Genomic DNA, 22,145 nt, shown 5'->3' on the forward strand with positions numbered 1-22,145 from the left:
TGATTACATACTGCCGGGGAGATACCGGTGATTCCATAACGGAGGGAAGATATCGGTGATTCCAAATCGCAGGAGAGATATCGGTGATTCCATAATAGAGGAGAAATAATGGTGATTCCAACATGGAGCTGAGGTATCAGTGATTCCATAATGAAGGGGAGATATCGGTGATTCCATAATGGAGGAGAAATATTGGTGATTCCATAATGGAGGGGAGATATCGGTGATTCCATAATGGAGGAGAAATATTGGTGATTCCATAATGGAGCTGAGGTATCGGTGATTCCATACTGCCGGGGAGATATCGGTGACTCCATAACGGAGGGAAGATATCGGTGATTCCATAACGGAGGGCAGATATCGGTGATTCCATAATGGAGGAGAAATATTGGTGATTCCATAAGGCCGGGGAGATATCGTAGATTCCATAACGGAGGGGAGATATCGGTGATTCCAAATCGCAGGAGAGATATCGGTGTTTCCAAATCGCAGGAGAGATATCGGTGATTCCATCATGGAGCTGAGGTATCAAAGATTCCATAATGGAGGGGAGATATCGGTGATTCCATAATGGAGGAGAAATATTGGTGATTCCATAATGGAGGGGAGATATCGGTGATTTCATAATGGAGGAGAGATATCGGTGATTCCATAATGGAGGAGAGATGTCGGTGATTACATAATGGAGGAGAAATAATGGTGATTGCATATTGGAGAGGAGATATCGGTGATTCCATAATGGAGGAGAAATATTGTTGATTCCATAATGGAGCTGAGGTATCGGTGACTCCATACTGACGGGGAGATATCGGTGATTCCATAACGGAGGGAAGATATCGGTGATTCCGTAATGGAGGGGAGATATCGGTGATTCCATTATGATGAGGAGATAACGGTTATTTCATGATAGAGGAGAAATGACGGTGATTCCATAATGGAGGACAAATAATGGTGATTCCATATTGGAGAGGAGATATCGGTGATTCCATAACGGAGGGGGGATATAGGTGATTCCATATTGGAGGAGAAATATTAGTGATTCCATAATGGAACCGAGGTATCGGTGATTCTATAATGCCGGGGAGATATCGGTGATTCCATTATGGAGGGGAGATATTGGTGATTCCATAACGGAGGGGTGATATCGGTGATTCCATAATGGAGGAGAAATATTGGTGATTCGATAATGGAGCTGAGGTATCAGTGATTCCATAATGGTGAGGAGATATCGGTGATTCCATAATGGAGGAATAATATTGGTGATTCCATAATGGAGGGGAGATATCGGTGATTCCATAATGGAGGAGAAATATTGGTAATTCCATAATGGAGGGGAGATATCGGTGATTCCATAATGGAGGTGAAATATCGGTGACTCCATAATGGAGGACAAATAATGGTGATTCCATATTGGAGAGGAGATATCGATGATTCAATAACGGAAGGGAGATATCGATGATTCCATAATGGAGGAGAAATATTGGTGATTCCATAATGGAAGAGAAAAAATGGTGATTCCATGATGAAGGAGAAATAATGGTGATTCCATATTCGAGAGGAAATATCGGTGATTCCATAACGGAGGGGGGTATTGGTGATTCCATAATGCCGGGGAGATATCGGTGATTCCATAACGGACGGAAGATATCGATGATTCCATAATGGAGAGGAGATATCGGTGATTGCAAAACGCAGGAGAGATATCTGTGATTCCATAATGGAGGAGAAATATTGGTGATTCCATAAGGCCGGGGAGATATCGGTGATTCCATAACGGAGGGGAGATATCGGTGATTCCAAATCGCAGGAGAGATATCGGTGATTCCAAATCGCAGGAGAGATATCGGTGATTCCAAATCGCAGGAGAGATATCGGTGATTCCATAATACAGGAGAAATATTGGGGATTCCCTAATGGAGCTGAGGTATCAGTGATTCCATAATGGAGGAGAGATATCGGTGAATCCATAATGGAGGACAAATAATTGTGATTCCATATTGGAGAGGAGATATCGGTGATTCCATAACGGAGGGGTGATATCGGTGATTCCATAATGGAGGAGAAATATTGGTGATTCCATAATGGAGGAGAAATATTGGTGATTCCATAATGGAGCTGAAGTATCAGTGATTCCATAATGGTGGGGAGATATCGGTGATTCCATAATGGAGGAGAAATAATGGTGATTCCATATTGGAGAGGAGATATCGGTGATTCCATAACGGAGGGGAGATATCGGTGATTCCATAACGGAGGGCAGATATCGGTGATTCCATAATGGAGGAGAAATATTGGTGATTCCATAAGGCCGGGGAGATATCGCTGATTCCATAACGGAGGGGAGATATCGGTGATTCCAAATCGCGGGAGAGATATCGGTGATTCCAAATCGCAGGAGAGATATCGGTGATTCCATAATACAGGAGAAATATTGGAGATTCCATAATGGAGCTGAGGTATCAGTGATTACATAATGGAGGAGAAATATCGTTGATTCCATAATGGAGGACAAATAATTGTGATTCCATATTGGAGAGGAGATATCGGTGATTCCATAACGGAGGGGTGATATCGGTGATTCCATAATGGAGGAGAAATATTGGTGATTCCATAATGGAGGAGAAATATTGGTGATTCCTTAATGGAGGAGAAATATTGGTGATTCCATAATGGAGGAGAAATATTGGTGATTCCATAATGGAGCTGAGGTATCAGTGATTCCATAATGGTGGGGAGATATCGGTGATTCCATAATGGAGGAATAATATTGGTGATTCCATAATGGAGGGGAGATATCGGTGATTCCATAAGGGAGGAGAAATATTGGTGATTCCATAACGGAGGAGAGATATCGGCGATTCCATAATGGAGGAGAGATGTCGGTGATTCCATAATGGAGGAGAAATAATGAAGATTCCATCATGGAGCTGAGGTATCAGTGATTCCATAATGGAGGGGAGATATCGGTGATTCCATAATGGAGGAGAGATATTGGTGATTCCATAATGGAGGAGAAATAATGGTGATTCCATCATGGAGCTGAGGTATCAAAGATTCCATAATGGAGGGGAGATATCGGTGATTTCATAATGGAGGAGAAATATTGGTGATTCCATAATGGAGGAGAGATATCGGTGATTCCATAATGGAGGAGAGATGTCGGTGATTCCATAATGGAGGAGAAATAATGGTGATTGCATATTGGGGAGGAGATATCGGTGATTCCATAATGGAGGAAAAATACTGTTGATTCCATAATGGAGCTGAGGTATCGGTGACTCCATACTGACGGGGAGATATCGGTGATTCCATAACGGAGGGAAGATATCGGTGATTCCGTAATGGAGGGGAGATATCGGTGATTCCATTATGATGAGGAGATAACGGTAATTTCATGATAGAGGAGAAATGACGGTGATTCCATAATGGAGGACAAATAATGGTGATTCCATAATGGAGGAGAAATAATGGTGATTCCATCATGGAGCTGAGGTATCAAAGATTCCATAATGGAGGGGAGATATCGGTGATTCCATAATGGAGGAGAAATATTGGTGATTCCATAATGGAGGGGAGATATCGGTGATTCCATAATGGAGGAGAAATATTGGTGATTCCATAACGGAGGAGAGATATCGGTGATTCCATAATGGAGGAGAGATGTCGGTGATTCCATAATGGAGGAGAAATAATGGTGATTGCATATTGGAGAGGAGATATCGGTGATTCCATAACGGAGGGAAGATATCGGTGATTCCATAATGGAGGAGAAATATTGTTGATTCCATAATGGAGCTGAGGTATCGGTGATTCCATACTGACGGGGAGATATCGGTGATTCCATAACGTAGGGAAGATATCGGTGATTCCTTAATGGAGGGGAGATATCGGTGATTCCATTATGATGAGGAGATAACGGTGATTTCATGATAGAGGAGAAATGACGGTGATTCCATAATGGAGGACAAATAATGGTGATTCCATATTGGAGAGGAGATATCGGTGATTCCATAACGGAGGGGAGTTATCGGTGATTCCATAATGGAGGAGAAATATTGATGATTCCATAATGCCGGGGAGATATCGGTGATTCCATAACGGAGGAGAGATATCGGTGATTCCATAATCGAGGAGAAATATTGGTGATTCCATAAAGGAAGAGGAAAAATGGTGATTCCATGATGAATGAGAAATAATGGTGATTCCATAACGGAGGGAAGATATCGGTGATTCCATAATGGAGGAGAAATATTGGTGATTCCATAATGGAGGGGAGATATCGGTGATTCCATAATGGAGGAGAAATATTGGTGATTCTATAATGGAGGGGAGATATCGGTGATTCCATAATGGAGGAGAAATATTAGTGATTCTATAATGGAGGGGAGATATCAGTGATTCCATAATGGAGGAGAAATAATGGTGATTCCAACATGGAGCTGAGGTATCAGTGATTCCATAATGAAGGGGAGATATCGGTGAATCCATAATGGAGGAGAAATATTGATGATTCCATAATGGAGGGGAGATATCGGTGATTCCATAATGGAGGAGAAATATTGGTAATTCCATAATGGATGGGAGATATCGGTGATTCCTTAATGGAGGAGAGATGTCGGTGATTCCATAATAGAGGAGAAATAATGGTGATTCCATATTGGAGAGGAGATATCGGTGATTCCATAACGGAGGGGAGATATCGGTGATTCCATAATAGAGGAGAAATAATGGTGATTCCAACATGGAGCTGAGGTATCAGTGATTCCATAATGAAGGGGAGATATCGGTGATTCCATAATGGAGGAGAAATATTGGTGATTCCATAATGGAGGGGAGATATCGGTGATTCCATAATGGAGGAGAAATATTGGTGATTCCATAATGGAGCTGAGGTATCGGTGATTCCATACTGCCGGGGAGATATCGGTGACTCCATAACGGAGGAAAGATATCGGTGATTCCATAACGGAGGGCAGATATCGGTGATTCCATAATGGAGGAGAAATATTGGTGATTCCATAAGGCCGGAGAGATATCGTAGATTCCATAACGGAGGGGAGATATCGGTGATTCCATAATGGAGGAGAAATATTGGTGATTCCATAATGGAGGAGAAATATTGGTGATTCCATAATGGAGCTGAAGTATCAGTGATTCCATAATGGTGGGGAGATATCGGTGATTCCATAATGGAGGAGAAATAATGGTGATTCCATATTGGAGAGGAGATATCGGTGATTCCATAACGGAGGGGAGATATCGGTGATTCCATAACGGAGGGCAGATATCGGTGATTCCATAATGGAGGAGAAATATTGGTGATTCCATAAGGCCGGGGAGATATCGGTGATTCCATAACGGAGGGGAGATATCGGTGATTCCAAATCGCGGGAGAGATATCGGTGATTCCAAATCGCAGGAGAGATATCGGTGATTCCATAATACAGGAGAAATATTGGAGATTCCATAATGGAGCTGAGGTATCAGTGATTACATAATGGAGGAGAAATATCGTTGATTCCATAATGGAGGACAAATAATTGTGATTCCATATTGGAGAGGAGATATCGGTGATTCCATAACGGAGGGGTGATATCGGTGATTCCATAATGGAGGAGAAATATTGGTGATTCCATAATGGAGGAGAAATATTGGTGATTCCATAATGGAGGAGAAATATTGGTGATTCCATAATGGAGGAGAAATATTGGTGATTCCATAATGGAGCTGAGGTATCAGTGATTCCATAATGGTGGGGAGATATCGGTGATTCCATAATGGAGGAATAATATTGGTGATTCCATAATGGAGGGGAGATATCGGTGATTCCATAAGGGAGGAGAAATATTGGTGATTCCATAACGGAGGAGAGATATCGGCGATTCCATAATGGAGGAGAGATGTCGGTGATTCCATAATGGAGGAGAAATAATGAAGATTCCATCATGGAGCTGAGGTATCAGTGATTCCATAATGGAGGGGAGATATCGGTGATTCCATAATGGAGGAATAATATTGGTGATTCCATAATGGAGGGGAGATATCGGTGATTCCATAAGGGAGGAGAAATATTGGTGATTCCATAACGGAGGAGAGATATCGGCGATTCCATAATGGAGGAGAGATGTCGGTGATTCCATAATGGAGGAGAAATAATGAAGATTCCATCATGGAGCTGAGGTATCAGTGATTCCATAATGGAGGGGAGATATCGGTGATTCCATAATGGAGGAGAGATATTGGTGATTCCATAATGGAGGAGAAATAATGGTGATTCCATCATGGAGCTGAGGTATCAAAGATTCCATAATGGAGGGGAGATATCGGTGATTTCATAATGGAGGAGAAATATTGGTGATTCCATAATGGAGGAGAGATATCGGTGATTCCATAATGGAGGAGAGATGTCGGTGATTCCATAATGGAGGAGAAATAATGGTGATTGCATATTGGGGAGGAGATATCGGTGATTCCATAATGGAGGAAAAATACTGTTGATTCCATAATGGAGCTGAGGTATCGGTGACTCCATACTGACGGGGAGATATCGGTGATTCCATAACGGAGGGAAGATATCGGTGATTCCGTAATGGAGGGGAGATATCGGTGATTCCATTATGATGAGGAGATAACGGTAATTTCATGATAGAGGAGAAATGACGGTGATTCCATAATGGAGGGCAAATAATGGTGATTCCATAATGGAGGAGAAATAATGGTGATTCCATCATGGAGCTGAGGTATCAAAGATTCCATAATGGAGGGGAGATATCGGTGATTCCATAATGGAGGAGAAATATTGGTGATTCCATAATGGAGGGGAGATATCGGTGATTCCATAATGGAGGAGAAATATTGGTGATTCCATAACGGAGGAGAGATATCGGTGATTCCATAATGGAGGAGAGATGTCGGTGATTCCATAATGGAGGAGAAATAATGGTGATTGCATATTGGAGAGGAGATATCGGTGATTCCATAACGGAGGGAAGATATCGGTGATTCCATAATGGAGGAGAAATATTGTTGATTCCATAATGGAGCTGAGGTATCGGTGATTCCATACTGACGGGGAGATATCGGTGATTCCATAACGTAGGGAAGATATCGGTGATTCCTTAATGGAGGGGAGATATCGGTGATTCCATTATGATGAGGAGATAACGGTGATTTCATGATAGAGGAGAAATGACGGTGATTCCATAATGGAGGACAAATAATGGTGATTCCATATTGGAGAGGAGATATCGGTGATTCCATAACGGAGGGGAGTTATCGGTGATTCCATAATGGAGGAGAAATATTGATGATTCCATAATGCCGGGGAGATATCGGTGATTCCATAATCGAGGAGAAATATTGGTGATTCCATAAAGGAAGAGGAAAAATGGTGATTCCATGATGAATGAGAAATAATGGTGATTCCATAACGGAGGGAAGATATCGGTGATTCCATAATGGAGGAGAAATATTGGTGATTCCATAATGGAGGGGAGATATCGGTGATTCCATAATGGAGGAGAAATATTGGTGATTCTATAATGGAGGGGAGATATCGGTGATTCCATAATGGAGGAGAAATATTAGTGATTCTATAATGGAGGGGAGATATCAGTGATTCCATAATGGAGGAGAAATAATGGTGATTCCAACTGGAGCTGAGGTATCAGTGATTCCATAATGAAGGGGAGATATCGGTGAATCCATAATGGAGGAGAAATATTGATGATTCCATAATGGAGGGGAGATATCGGTGATTCCATAATGGAGGAGAAATATTGGTAATTCCATAATGGATGGGAGATATCGGTGATTCCTTAATGGAGGAGAGATGTCGGTGATTCCATAATAGAGGAGAAATAATGGTGATTCCATATTGGAGAGGAGATATCGGTGATTCCATAACGCAGGGGAGATATCGGTGATTCCATAATGGAGGAGAAATATTGGTGATTCCATCATGGAGCTGAGGTATCAGTGATTCCATAATCGAGGGGAGATATCGGTGATTCCATAATAGAGGAGAAATAATGGTGATTCCAACATGGAGCTGAGGTATCAGTGATTCCATAATGAAGGGGAGATATCGGTGATTCCATAATGGAGGAGAAATATTGGTGATTCCATAATGGAGGGGAGATATCGGTGATTCCATAATGGAGGAGAAATATTGGTGATTCCATAATGGAGCTGAGGTATCGGTGATTCCATACTGCCGGGGAGATATCGGTGACTCCATAACGGAGGAAAGATATCGGTGATTCCATAACGGAGGGCAGATATCGGTGATTCCATAATGGAGGAGAAATATTGGTGATTCCATAAGGCCGGAGAGATATCGTAGATTCCATAACGGAGGGGAGATATCGGTGATTCCATAAGGGAGGAGAAATATTGGTAATTCCATAATGGAGGGGAGATATCGGTGATTCCATAATGGAGGAGAAATAATGAAGATTCCATCATGGAGCTGAGGTATCAGTGATTCCATAATGGAGGGGAGATATCGGTGATTCCATAATGGAGAAGAGATATTGGTGATTCCATAATGGAGGAGAAATAATGGTGATTCCATCATGGAGCTGAGGTATCAAAGATTCCATAATGGAGGGGAGATATCGGTGATTCCATAATGGAAGGGAGATATCGGTGATTTCATAATGGAGGAGAAATATTGGTGATTCCATAATGGAGGAGAGATATCGGTGATTCCATAATGGAGGAGAGATGTCGGTGATTCAATAATGGAGGAGAAATAATGGTGATTGCATAATGGAGGAGAAATAATGGTGATTGCATATTGGAGAGGAGATATCGGTGATTCCATAATGGAGGAGAAATATTGTTGATTCCATAATGGAGCTGAGGTATCGGTGACTCCATACTCACGGGGAGATATCGGTGATTCCATAACGGAGGGAAGATATCGGTGATTCCGTAATGGAGGGGAGATATCGGTGATTCCATTATGATGAGGAGATAACGGTGATTTCATGATAGAGGAGAAATGACGGTGATTCCATAATGGAGGACAAATAATGGTGATTCCATAATGGAGGAGAAATAATGGTGATTCCATCATGGAGCTGAGGTATCAAAGATTCCATAATGGAGGGGAGATATCGGTGATTCCATAATGGAGGAGAAATATTGGTGATTCCATAATGGAGGGGAGATATCGGTGATTCCATAATGGAGGAGAAATATTGGTGATTCCATAACGGAGGAGAGATATCGGCGATTCCATAATGGAGGAGAGATGTCGGTGATTCCATACTGCCGGGGAGATACCGGTGATTCCATAACGGAGGGAAGATATCGGTGATTCCAAATCGCAGAAGAGATATCGGTGATTCCATAATGGAGGAGAAATAATGGTGATTCCATCATGGAGCTGAGGTATCAGTGATTCCATAATCGAGGGGAGATATCGGTGATTCCATAATAGAGGAGAAATAATGGTGATTCCAACATGGAGCTGAGGTAACAGTGATTCCATAATGAAGGGGAGATATCGGTGATTCCATAATGGAGGAGAAATATTGGTGATTCCATAATGGAGGGGAGATATCGGTGATTCCATAATGGAGGAGAAATATTGGTGATTCCATAATGGAGCTGATGTATCGGTGATTCCATACTGCCGGGGAGATATCGGTGACTCCATAACGGAGGAAAGATATCGGTGATTCCATAACGGAGGGCAGATATCGGTGATTCCATAATGGAGGAGAAATATTGGTGATTCCATAAGGCCGGAGAGATATCGTAGATTCCATAACGGAGGGGAGATATCGGTGATTCCATAAGGGAGGAGAAATATTGGTAACTCCTAAATGGAGGGGAGATATCGGTGATTCCATAATGGAGGAGAAATAATGAAGATTCCATCATGGAGCTGAGGTATCATTGATTCCATAATGGAGGGGAGATATCGGTGATTCCATAATGGAGAAGAGATATTGGTGATTCCATAATGGAGGAGAAATAATGGTGATTCCATCATGGAGCTGAGGTATCAAAGATTCCATAATGGAGGGGAGATATCGGTGATTCCATAATGGAAGGGAGATATCGGTGATTTCATAATGGAGGAGAAATATTGGTGATTCCATAATGGAGGAGAGATATCGGTGATTCCATAATGGAGGAGAGATGTCGGTGATTCCATAATGGAGGAGAAATAATGGTGATTGCATAATGGAGGAGAAATAATGGTGATTGCATAATGGAGGAGAAATAATGGTGATTGCATATTGGAGAGGAGATATCGGTGATTCCATAATGGAGGAGAAATATTGTTGATTCCATAATGGAGCTGAGGTATCGGTGACTCCATACTCACGGGGAGATATCGGTGATTCCATAACGGAGGGAAGATATCGGTGATTCCGTAATGGAGGGGAGATATCGGTGATTCCATTATGATGAGGAGATAACGGTGATTTCATGATAGAGGAGAAATGACGGTGATTCCATAATGGAGGACAAATAATGGTGATTCCATAATGGAGGAGAAATAATGGTGATTCCATCATGGAGCTGAGGTATCAAAGATTCCATAATGGAGGGGAGATATCGGTGATTCCATAATGGAGGAGAAATATTGGTGATTCCATAATGGAGGGGAGACATCGGTGATTCCATAATGGAGGAGAAATATTGGTGATTCCATAACGGAGGAGAGATATCGGTGATTCCATTATGGAGGAGAGATGTCGGTGATTCCATAATGGAGGAGAAATAATGGTGATTGCATATTGGAGAGGAGATATCGGTGATTCCATAACGGAGGGAAGATATCGGTGATTCCATAATGGAGGAGAAATATTGTTGATTCCATAATGGAGCTGAGGTATCGGTGATTCCATACTGACGGGGAGATATCGGTGATTCCATAACGTAGGGAAGATATCGGTGATTCCGTAATGGAGGGGAGATATCGGTGATTTCATTATGATGAGGAGATAACGGTGATTTCATGATAGAGGAGAAATGACGGTGATTCCATAATGGAGGACAAATAATGGTGATTCCATATTGGAGAGGAGATATCGGTGTTTCCATAATGCCGGGGAGATATCGGTGATTCCATAACGGAGGAGAGATATCGATGATTCCATAATGGAGGGGAGATATCGGTGATTCCAAATCGCAGGAGAGATATCGGTGATTCCATAATCGAGGAGAAATATTGGTGATTCCATAAAGGAAGAGGAAAAATGGTGATTCCATGATGAATGAGAAAAAATGGTGATTCCATAACGGAGGGGAGATATCGGTGATTCCATAATGGAGGGGAGATATCGGTGATTCCATAATGGAGGAGAAATATTGGTGATTCTATAATGGAGGGGAGATATCGGTGATTCCATAATGGAGGAGAAATATTGGTGATTCTATAATGGAGGGGAGATATCAGTGATTCCATAATGGAGGAGAAATAATGGTGATTCCAACATGGAGCTGAGGTATCAGTGATTCCATAATGAAGGGGAGATATCGGTGAATCCATAATGGAGGAGAAATATTGGTGATTCCATAATGGAGGGGAGATATCGGTGATTCCATAATGGAGGAGAAATATTGGTAATTCCATAATGGATGGGAGATATCGGTGATTCCTTAATGGAGGAGAGATGTCGGTGATTCCATAATGGAGGAGAAATAATGGTGATTCCATAATGGAGGAGAAATAATGGTGATTCCATATTGGAGAGGAGATATCGGTGATTCCATAACGGAGGGGAGATATCGGTGATTCCATAATGGAGGAGAAATATTGGTGATTCCATAATGGAGCTGAGGTATCGGTGATTACATACTGCCGGGGAGATACCGGTGATTCCATAACGGAGGGAAGATATCGGTGATTCCAAATCGCAGGAGAGATATCGGTGATTCCATAATAGAGGAGAAATAATGGTGATTCCAACATGGAGCTGAGGTATCAGTGATTCCATAATGAAGGGGAGATATCGGTGATTCCATAATGGAGGAGAAATATTGGTGATTCCATAATGGAGGGGAGATATCGGTGATTCCATAATGGAGGAGAAATATTGGTGATTCCATAATGGAGCTGAGGTATCGGTGATTCCATACTGCCGGGGAGATATCGGTGACTCCATAACGGAGGGAAGATATCGGTGATTCCATAACGGAGGGCAGATATCGGTGATTCCATAATGGAGGAGAAATATTGGTGATTCCATAAGGCCGGGGAGATATCGTAGATTCCATAACGGAGGGGAGATATCGGTGATTCCAAATCGCAGGAGAGATATCGGTGTTTCCAAATCGCAGGAGAGATATCGGTGATTCCATCATGGAGCTGAGGTATCAAAGATTCCATAATGGAGGGGAGATATCGGTGATTCCATAATGGAGGAGAAATATTGGTGATTCCATAATGGAGGGGAGATATCGGTGATTTCATAATGGAGGAGAGATATCGGTGATTCCATAATGGAGGAGAGATGTCGGTGATTACATAATGGAGGAGAAATAATGGTGATTGCATATTGGAGAGGAGATATCGGTGATTCCATAATGGAGGAGAAATATTGTTGATTCCATAATGGAGCTGAGGTATCGGTGACTCCATACTGACGGGGAGATATCGGTGATTCCATAACGGAGGGAAGATATCGGTGATTCCGTAATGGAGGGGAGATATCGGTGATTCCATTATGATAGAGGAGAAATGACGGTGATTCCATAATGGAGGACAAATAATGGTGATTCCATATTGGAGAGGAGATATCGGTGATTCCATAACGGAGGGGGATATAGGTGATTCCATATTGGAGGAGAAATATTAGTGATTCCATAATGGAACCGAGGTATCGGTGATTCTATAATGCCGGGGAGAAATATCGGTGATTCCATAATGGAGGACAAATAATTGTGATTCCATATTGGAGAGGAGATATTGGTGATTCCATAACGGAGGGGTGATATCGGTGATTCCATAATGGAGGAGAAATATTGGTGATTCGATAATGGAGCTGAGGTATCAGTGATTCCATAATGGTGAGGAGATATCGGTGATTCCATAATGGAGGAATAATATTGGTGATTCCATAATGGAGGGGAGATATCGGTGATTCCATAATGGAGGAGAAATATTGGTAATTCCATAATGGAGGGGAGATATCGGTGATTCCATAATGGAGGTGAAATATCGGTGACTCCATAATGGAGGACAAATAATGGTGATTCCATATTGGAGAGGAGATATCGATGATTCAATAACGGAAGGGAGATATCGATGATTCCATAATGGAGGAGAAATATTGGTGATTCCATAATGGAAGAGAAAAAATGGTGATTCCATGATGAAGGAGAAATAATGGTGATTCCATATTCGAGAGGAAATATCGGTGATTCCATAACGGAGGGGGGTATTGGTGATTCCATAATGCCGGGGAGATATCGGTGATTCCATAACGGACGGAAGATATCGATGATTCCATAATGGAGAGGAGATATCGGTGATTGCAAAACGCAGGAGAGATATCTGTGATTCCATAATGGAGGAGAAATATTGGTGATTCCATAAGGCCGGGGAGATATCGGTGATTCCATAACGGAGGGGAGATATCGGTGATTCCAAATCGCAGGAGAGATATCGGTGATTCCAAATCGCAGGAGAGATATCGATGATTCCAAATCGCAGGAGAGATATCGGTGATTCCATAATACAGGAGAAATATTGGGGATTCCCTAATGGAGCTGAGGTATCAGTGATTCCATAATGGAGGAGAAATATCGGTGAATCCATAATGGAGGACAAATAATTGTGATTCCATATTGGAGAGGAGATATCGGTGATTCCATAACGGAGGGGTGATATCGGTGATTCCATAATGGAGGAGAAATATTGGTGATTCCATAATGGAGGAGAAATATTGGTGATTCCATAATGGAGCTGAAGTATCAGTGATTCCTTAATGGTGGGGAGATATCGGTGATTCCATAATGGAGGAATAATATTGGTGATTCCATAATGGAGGGAAGATATCGGTGATTCCATAAGGGAGGAGAAATATTGGTAATTCCATAATGGAGGGGAGATATCGGTGATTCCATAATGGAGGGAAGATATCGGTGATTCCATAATGGAGGAGAGATATTGGTGATTCCATAATGGAGGAGAAATAATATTGATTCCATCATGGAGCTGAGGTATCAAAGATTCCATAACGGAGGGGAGATATCGGTGATTCCATAATGGAGGAGAAATATTGGTGATTCCATAATGGAGGGGAGATATCGGTGATTTCATAATGGAGGAGAAATAATGGTGATTGCATATTGGAGAGGAGATATCGGTGATTCCATAATGGAGGAGAAATATTGTTGATTCCATAATGGAGGAGAAATATTGGTGATTCCATAATGGAGCTGAGGTATCGGTGATTACATACTGCCGGGGAGATACCGGTGATTCCATAACGGAGGGAAGATATCGGTGATTCCAAATCGCAGGAGAGATATCGGTGATTCCATAATAGAGGAGAAATAATGGTGATTCCAACATGGAGCTGAGGTATCAGTGATTCCATAATGAAGGGGAGATATCGGTGATTCCATAATGGAGGAGAAATATTGGTGATTCCATAATGGAGGGGAGATATCGGTGATTCCATAATGGAGGAGAAATATTGGTGATTCCATAATGGAGCTGAGGTATCGGTGATTCCATACTGCCGGGGAGATATCGGTGACTCCATAACGGAGGGAAGATATCGGTGATTCCATAACGGAGGGCAGATATCGGTGATTCCATAATGGAGGAGAAATATTGGTGATTCCATAAGGCCGGGGAGATATCGTAGATTCCATAACGGAGGGGAGATATCGGTGATTCCAAATCGCAGGAGAGATATCGGTGTTTCCAAATCGCAGGAGAGATATCGGTGATTCCATCATGGAGCTGAGGTATCAAAGATTCCATAATGGAGGGGAGATATCGGTGATTCCATAATGGAGGAGAAATATTGGTGATTCCATAATGGAGGGGAGATATCGGTGATTTCATAATGGAGGAGAGATATCGGTGATTCCATAATGGAGGAGAGATGTCGGTGATTACATAATGGAGGAGAAATAATGGTGATTGCATATTGGAGAGGAGATATCGGTGATTCCATAATGGAGGAGAAATATTGTTGATTCCATAATGGAGCTGAGGTATCGGTGACTCCATACTGACGGGGAGATATCGGTGATTCCATAACGGAGGGAAGATATCGGTGATTCCGTAATGGAGGGGAGATATCGGTGATTCCATTATGATAGAGGAGAAATGACGGTGATTCCATAATGGAGGACAAATAATGGTGATTCCATATTGGAGAGGAGATATCGGTGATTCCATAACGGAGGGGGGATATAGGTGATTCCATATTGGAGGAGAAATATTAGTGATTCCATAATGGAACCGAGGTATCGGTGATTCTATAATGCCGGGGAGAAATATCGGTGATTCCATAATGGAGGACAAATAATTGTGATTCCATATTGGAGAGGAGATATTGGTGATTCCATAACGGAGGGGTGATATCGGTGATTCCATAATGGAGGAGAAATATTGGTGATTCGATAATGGAGCTGAGGTATCAGTGATTCCATAATGGTGAGGAGATATCGGTGATTCCATAATGGAGGAATAATATTGGTGATTCCATAATGGAGGGGAGATATCGGTGATTCCATAATGGAGGAGAAATATTGGTAATTCCATAATGGAGGGGAGATATCGGTGATTCCATAATGGAGGTGAAATATCGGTGACTCCATAATGGAGGACAAATAATGGTGATTCCATATTGGAGAGGAGATATCGATGATTCAATAACGGAAGGGAGATATCGATGATTCCATAATGGAGGAGAAATATTGGTGATTCCATAATGGAAGAGAAAAAATGGTGATTCCATGATGAAGGAGAAATAATGGTGATTCCATATTTTGAGAGGAAATATCGGTGATTCCATAACGGAGGGGGGTATTGGTGATTCCATAATGCCGGGGAGATATCGGTGATTCCATAACGGACGGAAGATATCGATGATTCCATAATGGAGAGGAGATATCGGTGATTGCAAAACGCAGGAGAGATATCTGTGATTCCATAATGGAGGAGAAATATTGGTGATTCCATAAGGCCGGGGAGATATCGGTGATTCCATAACGGAGGGGAGATATCGGTGATTCCAAATCGCAGGAGAGATATCGGTGATTCCAAATCGCAGGAGAGATATCGATGATTCCAAATCGCAGGAGAGATATCGGTGATTCCATAATACAGGAGAAATATTGGGGATTCCCTAATGGAGCTGAGGTATCAGTGATTCCATAATGGAGGAGAAATATCGGTGAATCCATAATGGAGGACAAATAATTGTGATTCCATATTGGAGAGGAGATATCGGTGATTCCATAACGGAGGGGTGATATCGGTGATTCCATAATGGAGGAGAAATATTGGTGATTCCATAATGGAGGAGAAATATTGGTGATTCCATAATGGAGCTGAAGTATCAGTGATTCCATAATGGTGGGGAGATATCGGTGATTCCATAATGGAGGAATAATATTGGTGATTCCATAATGGAGGGAAGATATCGGTGATTCCATAAGGGAGGAGAAATATTGGTAATTCCATAATGGAGGGGAGATATCGGTGATTCCATAATGGAGGGAAGATATCGGTGATTCCATAATGGAGGAGAGATATTGGTGATTCCATAATGGAGGAGAAATAATATTGATTCCATCATGGAGCTGAGGTATCAAAGATTCCATAACGGAGGGGAGATATCGGTGATTCCATAATGGAGGAGAAATATTGGTGATTCCCTAATGGAGGGGAGATATCGGTGATTTCATAATGGAGGAGAAATAATGGTGATTGCATATTGGAGAGGAGATATCGGTGATTCCATAATGGAGGAGAAATATTGTTGATTCCATAATGGAGCTGAGGTATCGGTGACTCCATACTGACGGGGAGATATCGGTGATTCCATAACGGAGGGAAGATATCGGTGATTCCGTAATGGAGGGGAGATATCGGTGATTCCATTATGATGAGGAGATAACTGTGATTTCATGATAGAGGAGAAATGACGGTCATTCCATAATGGAGGACAAATAATGGTGATTCCATATTGGAGAGGAGATATCGGTGATTCCATAACGGAGGGGGGATATAGGTGATTCCATAATGGAGGAGAAATATTAGTGATTCCATAATGGAACCGAGATATCGGTGATTCCATTATGGAGGGGAGATATCGATGATTCCATAATGAAGGGGAGATATCGGTGATTCCATAATGGAGGAGAAATATTGGAGATTCCATAATGGAGCTGAGGTATCAGTGATTCCATAATGGAGGAGAAATATCGGTGATTCCATAATGGAGGACAAATAATTGTGATTCCATATTGGAGAGGAGATATTGGTGATTCCATAACGGAGGGGTGATATCGGTGATTCCATAATGGAGGAGAAATATTGGTGATTCGATAATGGAGCTGAGGTATCAGTGATTCCATAATGGTGAGGAGATATCGGTGATTCCATAATGGAGGAATAATATTGGTAATTCCATAATGGAGGAAAGATATCGGTGATTCCATAATGGAGGTGAAATATCGGTGACTCCATATTGGAGGACAAATAATGGTGATTCCATATTGGAGAGGAGATATCGATGATTCAATAACGGAAGGGAGATATCGATGATTCCATAATGGAGGAGAAATATTGGTGATTCCATAATGGAAGAGAAAAAATGGTGATTCCATGATGAAGGAGAAATAATGGTGATTCCATATTCGAGAGGAAATATCGGTGATTCCATAACGGAGGGGGGTATTGGTGATTCCATAATGCCGGGGAGATATCGGTGATTCCATAATGGAGGGAAGATATCGATGATTCCATAATGGAGAGGAGATATCGGTGATTCCATAATGGAGGAGAAATATTGGAGATTTCATAATGGAGCTGAGGTATCAGTGATTCCATAATGGAGGACAAATAATGGTGATTCCATATCGGAGAAGAGATATCGGTGATTCCATATCGGAGAGGAGATACCGGTGATTCCATAACGGAGGGGAGATATCGGTGATTCCATAATGGAGGAGAAATATTGGTGATTCCATAATGCCGGGGAGATATCGGTGATTCCATAACGGAGGGGAGATATCGGTGATTCCATAATGGAGGGGAGATATCTTTGATTCCATAATGGAGGAGAAATATTGGAGATTCAATAATGGAGCTGAGGTATCAGTGATTCCATAATGGAGGAGAAATATCGGTGATTCCATAATGGAGGACAAATAATTGTGATTCCATATTGGAGAGGAGATATAGGTGATTCCATAACGGAGGGGTGATATCGGTGATTCCTTAATGGAGGAGAAATATTGGTGATTCCATAATGGAGGAGAAATATTGGTGATTCCATAATGGAGCTGAGGTATGAGTGATTCCATAATGGTGGGGAGATATCGGTGATTCCATAATGGAGGAATAATATTGGTGATTCCATAATGGAGGGGAGATATCGGTGATTCCATAAGGGAGGAGAAATATTGGTTATTCTATAATGGAGGGGAGATATCGGTGATTCCATAATGGAGGAGAGATATTGGTGATTCCATAATGGAGGAGAAATAATGAAGATTCCATCATGGAGCTGAGGTATCAGTGATTCCATAATGGAGGGGAGATATCGGTGATTCCATAATGGAGGAGAGATATTGGTGATTCCATAATGGAGGAGAAATAATGGTGATTCCATAATGGAGGAGAAATAATGGTGATTCCATCATGGAGCTGAGGTATCAAAGATTCCATAATGGAGGGGAGATATCGGTGATTCCATAATGGAGGAGAAATATTGGTGATTCCATAATGGAGGGGAGATATCGGTGATTCCATAATGGAGGAGAAATATTGGTGATTCCATAACGGAGGAGAGATATCGGTGATTCCATAATGGAGGAGAGATGTCGGTGATTCCATAATGGAGGAGAAATAATGGTGATTGCATATTGGAGAGGAGATATCGTTGATTCCATAACGGAGGGAAGATATCGGTGATTCCATAATGGAGGAGAGATATTGTTGATTCCATAATGGAGCTGAGGTATCGGTGATTTCATACTGACGGGGAGATATCGGTGATTCCATAACGTAGGGAAGATATCGGTGATTCCATAATGGAGGGGAGATATCGGTGATTCCATTATGATGAGGAGATAACGGTGATTTCATGATAGAGGAGAAATGACGGTGATTCCATAATGGAGGACAAATAATGGTGATTCCATATTGGAGAGGAGATATCGGTGATTCCATAACGGAGGGGAGTTATCGGTGATTCCATAATGGAGGAGAAATATTGATGATTCCATAATGCCGGGGAGATATCGGTGATTCCATAACGGAGGAGAGATATCGATGATTCCATAATGGAGGGGAGATATCGGTGATTCCATAATCGAGGAGAAATATTGGTGATTCCATAAAGGAAGAGGAAAAATGGTGATTCCATGATGAATGAGAAATAATGGTGATTCTATAACGGAGGGGAGATATCGGTGATTCCATAATGGAGGAGAAATATTGGTGATTCCATAATGGAGGGGAGATATCGGTGATTCCATAATGGAGTAGAAATATTGGTGATTCTATAATGGATGGGAGATATCGGTGATTCCATAATGGAGGAGAAATATTGGTGATTCTATAATGAAGGGGAGATATCGGTGAATCCATAATGGAGGAGAAATATTGGTGATTCCATAATGGAGGGGAGATATCGGTGATTCCATAATGGAGGAGAAATATTGGTAATTCCATAATGGATGGGAGATATCGGTGATTCCTTAATGGAGGAGAGATGTCGGTGATTCCATAATGGAGGAGAAATAATGGTGATTCCATATTGGAGAGGAGACATCGGTGATTCCATAACGGAGGGGAGATATCGGTGATTCCATAATGGAGGAGAAATATTGGTGATTCCATAATGGAGCTGAGGTATCGGTGATTCCATACTGCCGGGGAGACACCGTTGATTCCATAACGGAGGGAAGATATCGGTGATTCCAAATCGCAGGAGAGATATCGGTGATTCCATAATGGAGGAGAAATAATGGTGATTCCATCATGGAGCTGAGGTATCAGTGATTCCATAATCGAGGGGAGATATCGGTGATTCCATAATAGAGGAGAAATAATGGTGATTCCAACATGGAGCTGAGGTATCAGTGATTCCATAATGAAGGGGAGATATCGGTGATTCCATAATGGAGGAGAAATATTGGTGATTCCATAATGGAGGGGAGATATCGGTGATTCCATAATGGAGGAGAAATATTGGTGATTCCATAATGGAGCTGAGGTATCGGTGATTCCATACTGCCGGGGAGATATCGGTGATTCCATAACGGAGGGAAGATATCGGTGATTCCATAACGGAGGGCAGATATCGGTGATTCCATAATGGAGGAGAAATATTGGTGATTCCATAAGGCCGGGGAGATATCGGTGATTCCAAATCGCGGGAGAGATATCGGTGATTCCAAATCGCAGGAGAGATATCGGTGATTCCATAATACAGGAGAAATATTGGAGATTCCATAATGGAGCTGAGGTATCAGTGATTACATAATGGAGGAGAAATATCGGTGATTCCATAATGGAGGACAAATAATTGTGATTCCATATTGGAGAGGAGATATCGGTGATTCCATAACGGAGGGGTGATATCGGTGATTCCATAATGGAGGAGAAATATTGGTGATTCCATAATGGAGGAGAAATATTGGTGATTCCATAATGGAGGAGAAATATTGGTGATTCCATAATGGAGGAGAAATATTGGTGATTCCATAATGGAGGAGAAATATTGGTGATTCCATAATGGAGCTGAGGTATCAGTGATTCCATAATGGTGGGGAGATATCGGTGATTCCATAATGGAGGAATAATATTGGTGATTCCATAATGGAGGGGAGATATCGGTGATTCCATAAGGGAGGAGAAATATTGGTGATTCCATAACGGAGGAGAGATATCGGCGATTCCATAATGGAGGAGAGATGTCTTTGATTCCATAATGGAGGAGAAATAATGAAGATTCCATCATGGAGCTGAGGTATCAGTGATTCCATAATCGAGGGGAGATATCGGTGATTCCATAATAGAGGAGAAATAATGGTGATTCCAACATGGAGCTGAGGTATCAGTGATTCCATAATGAAGGGGAGATATCGGTGATTCCATAATGGAGGAGAAATATTGGTGATTCCATAATGGAGGGGAGATATCGGTGATTCCATAATGGAGGAGAAATATTGGTGATTCCATAATGGAGCTGAGGTATCGGTGATTCCATACTGCCGGGGAGATATCGGTGACTCCATAACGGAGGAAAGATATCGGTGATTCCATAACGGAGGGCAGATATCGGTGATTCCATAATGGAGGAGAAATATTGGTGATTCCATAAGGCCGGAGAGATATCGTAGATTCCATAACGGAGGGGAGATATCGGTGATTCCATAAGGGAGGAGAAATATTGGTAATTCCATAATGGAGGGGAGATATCGGTGATTCCATAATGGAGGAGAAATAATGAAGATTCCATCATGGAGCTGAAGTATCAGTGATTCCATAATGGAGGGGAGATATCGGTGATTCCATAATGGAGAAGAGATATTGGTGATTCCATAATGGAGGAGAAATAATGGTGATTCCATCATGGAGCTGAGGTATCAAAGATTCCATAATGGAGGGGAGATATCGGTGATTCCATAATGGAAGGGAGATATCGGTGATTTCATAATGGAGGAGAAATATTGGTGATTCCATAATGGAGGAGAGATATCGGTGATTCCATAATGGAGGAGAGATGTCGGTGATTCAATAATGGAGGAGAAATAATGGTGATTGCATAATGGAGGAGAAATAATGGTGATTGCATATTGGAGAGGAGATATCGGTGATTCCATAATGGAGGAGAAATATTGTTGATTCCATAATGGAGCTGAGGTATCGGTGACTCCATACTCACGGGGAGATATCGGTGATTCCATAACGGAGGGAA

The sequence above is a fragment of the Pholcus phalangioides genome, unplaced genomic scaffold, assembly GCF_987345545.1.
Source record: "Pholcus phalangioides strain wild (caught in Gottingen) unplaced genomic scaffold, Ppha-v1.0 ptg000009l_1, whole genome shotgun sequence".
Classification (NCBI taxonomy): Eukaryota; Metazoa; Arthropoda; class Arachnida; order Araneae; family Pholcidae; genus Pholcus; species Pholcus phalangioides.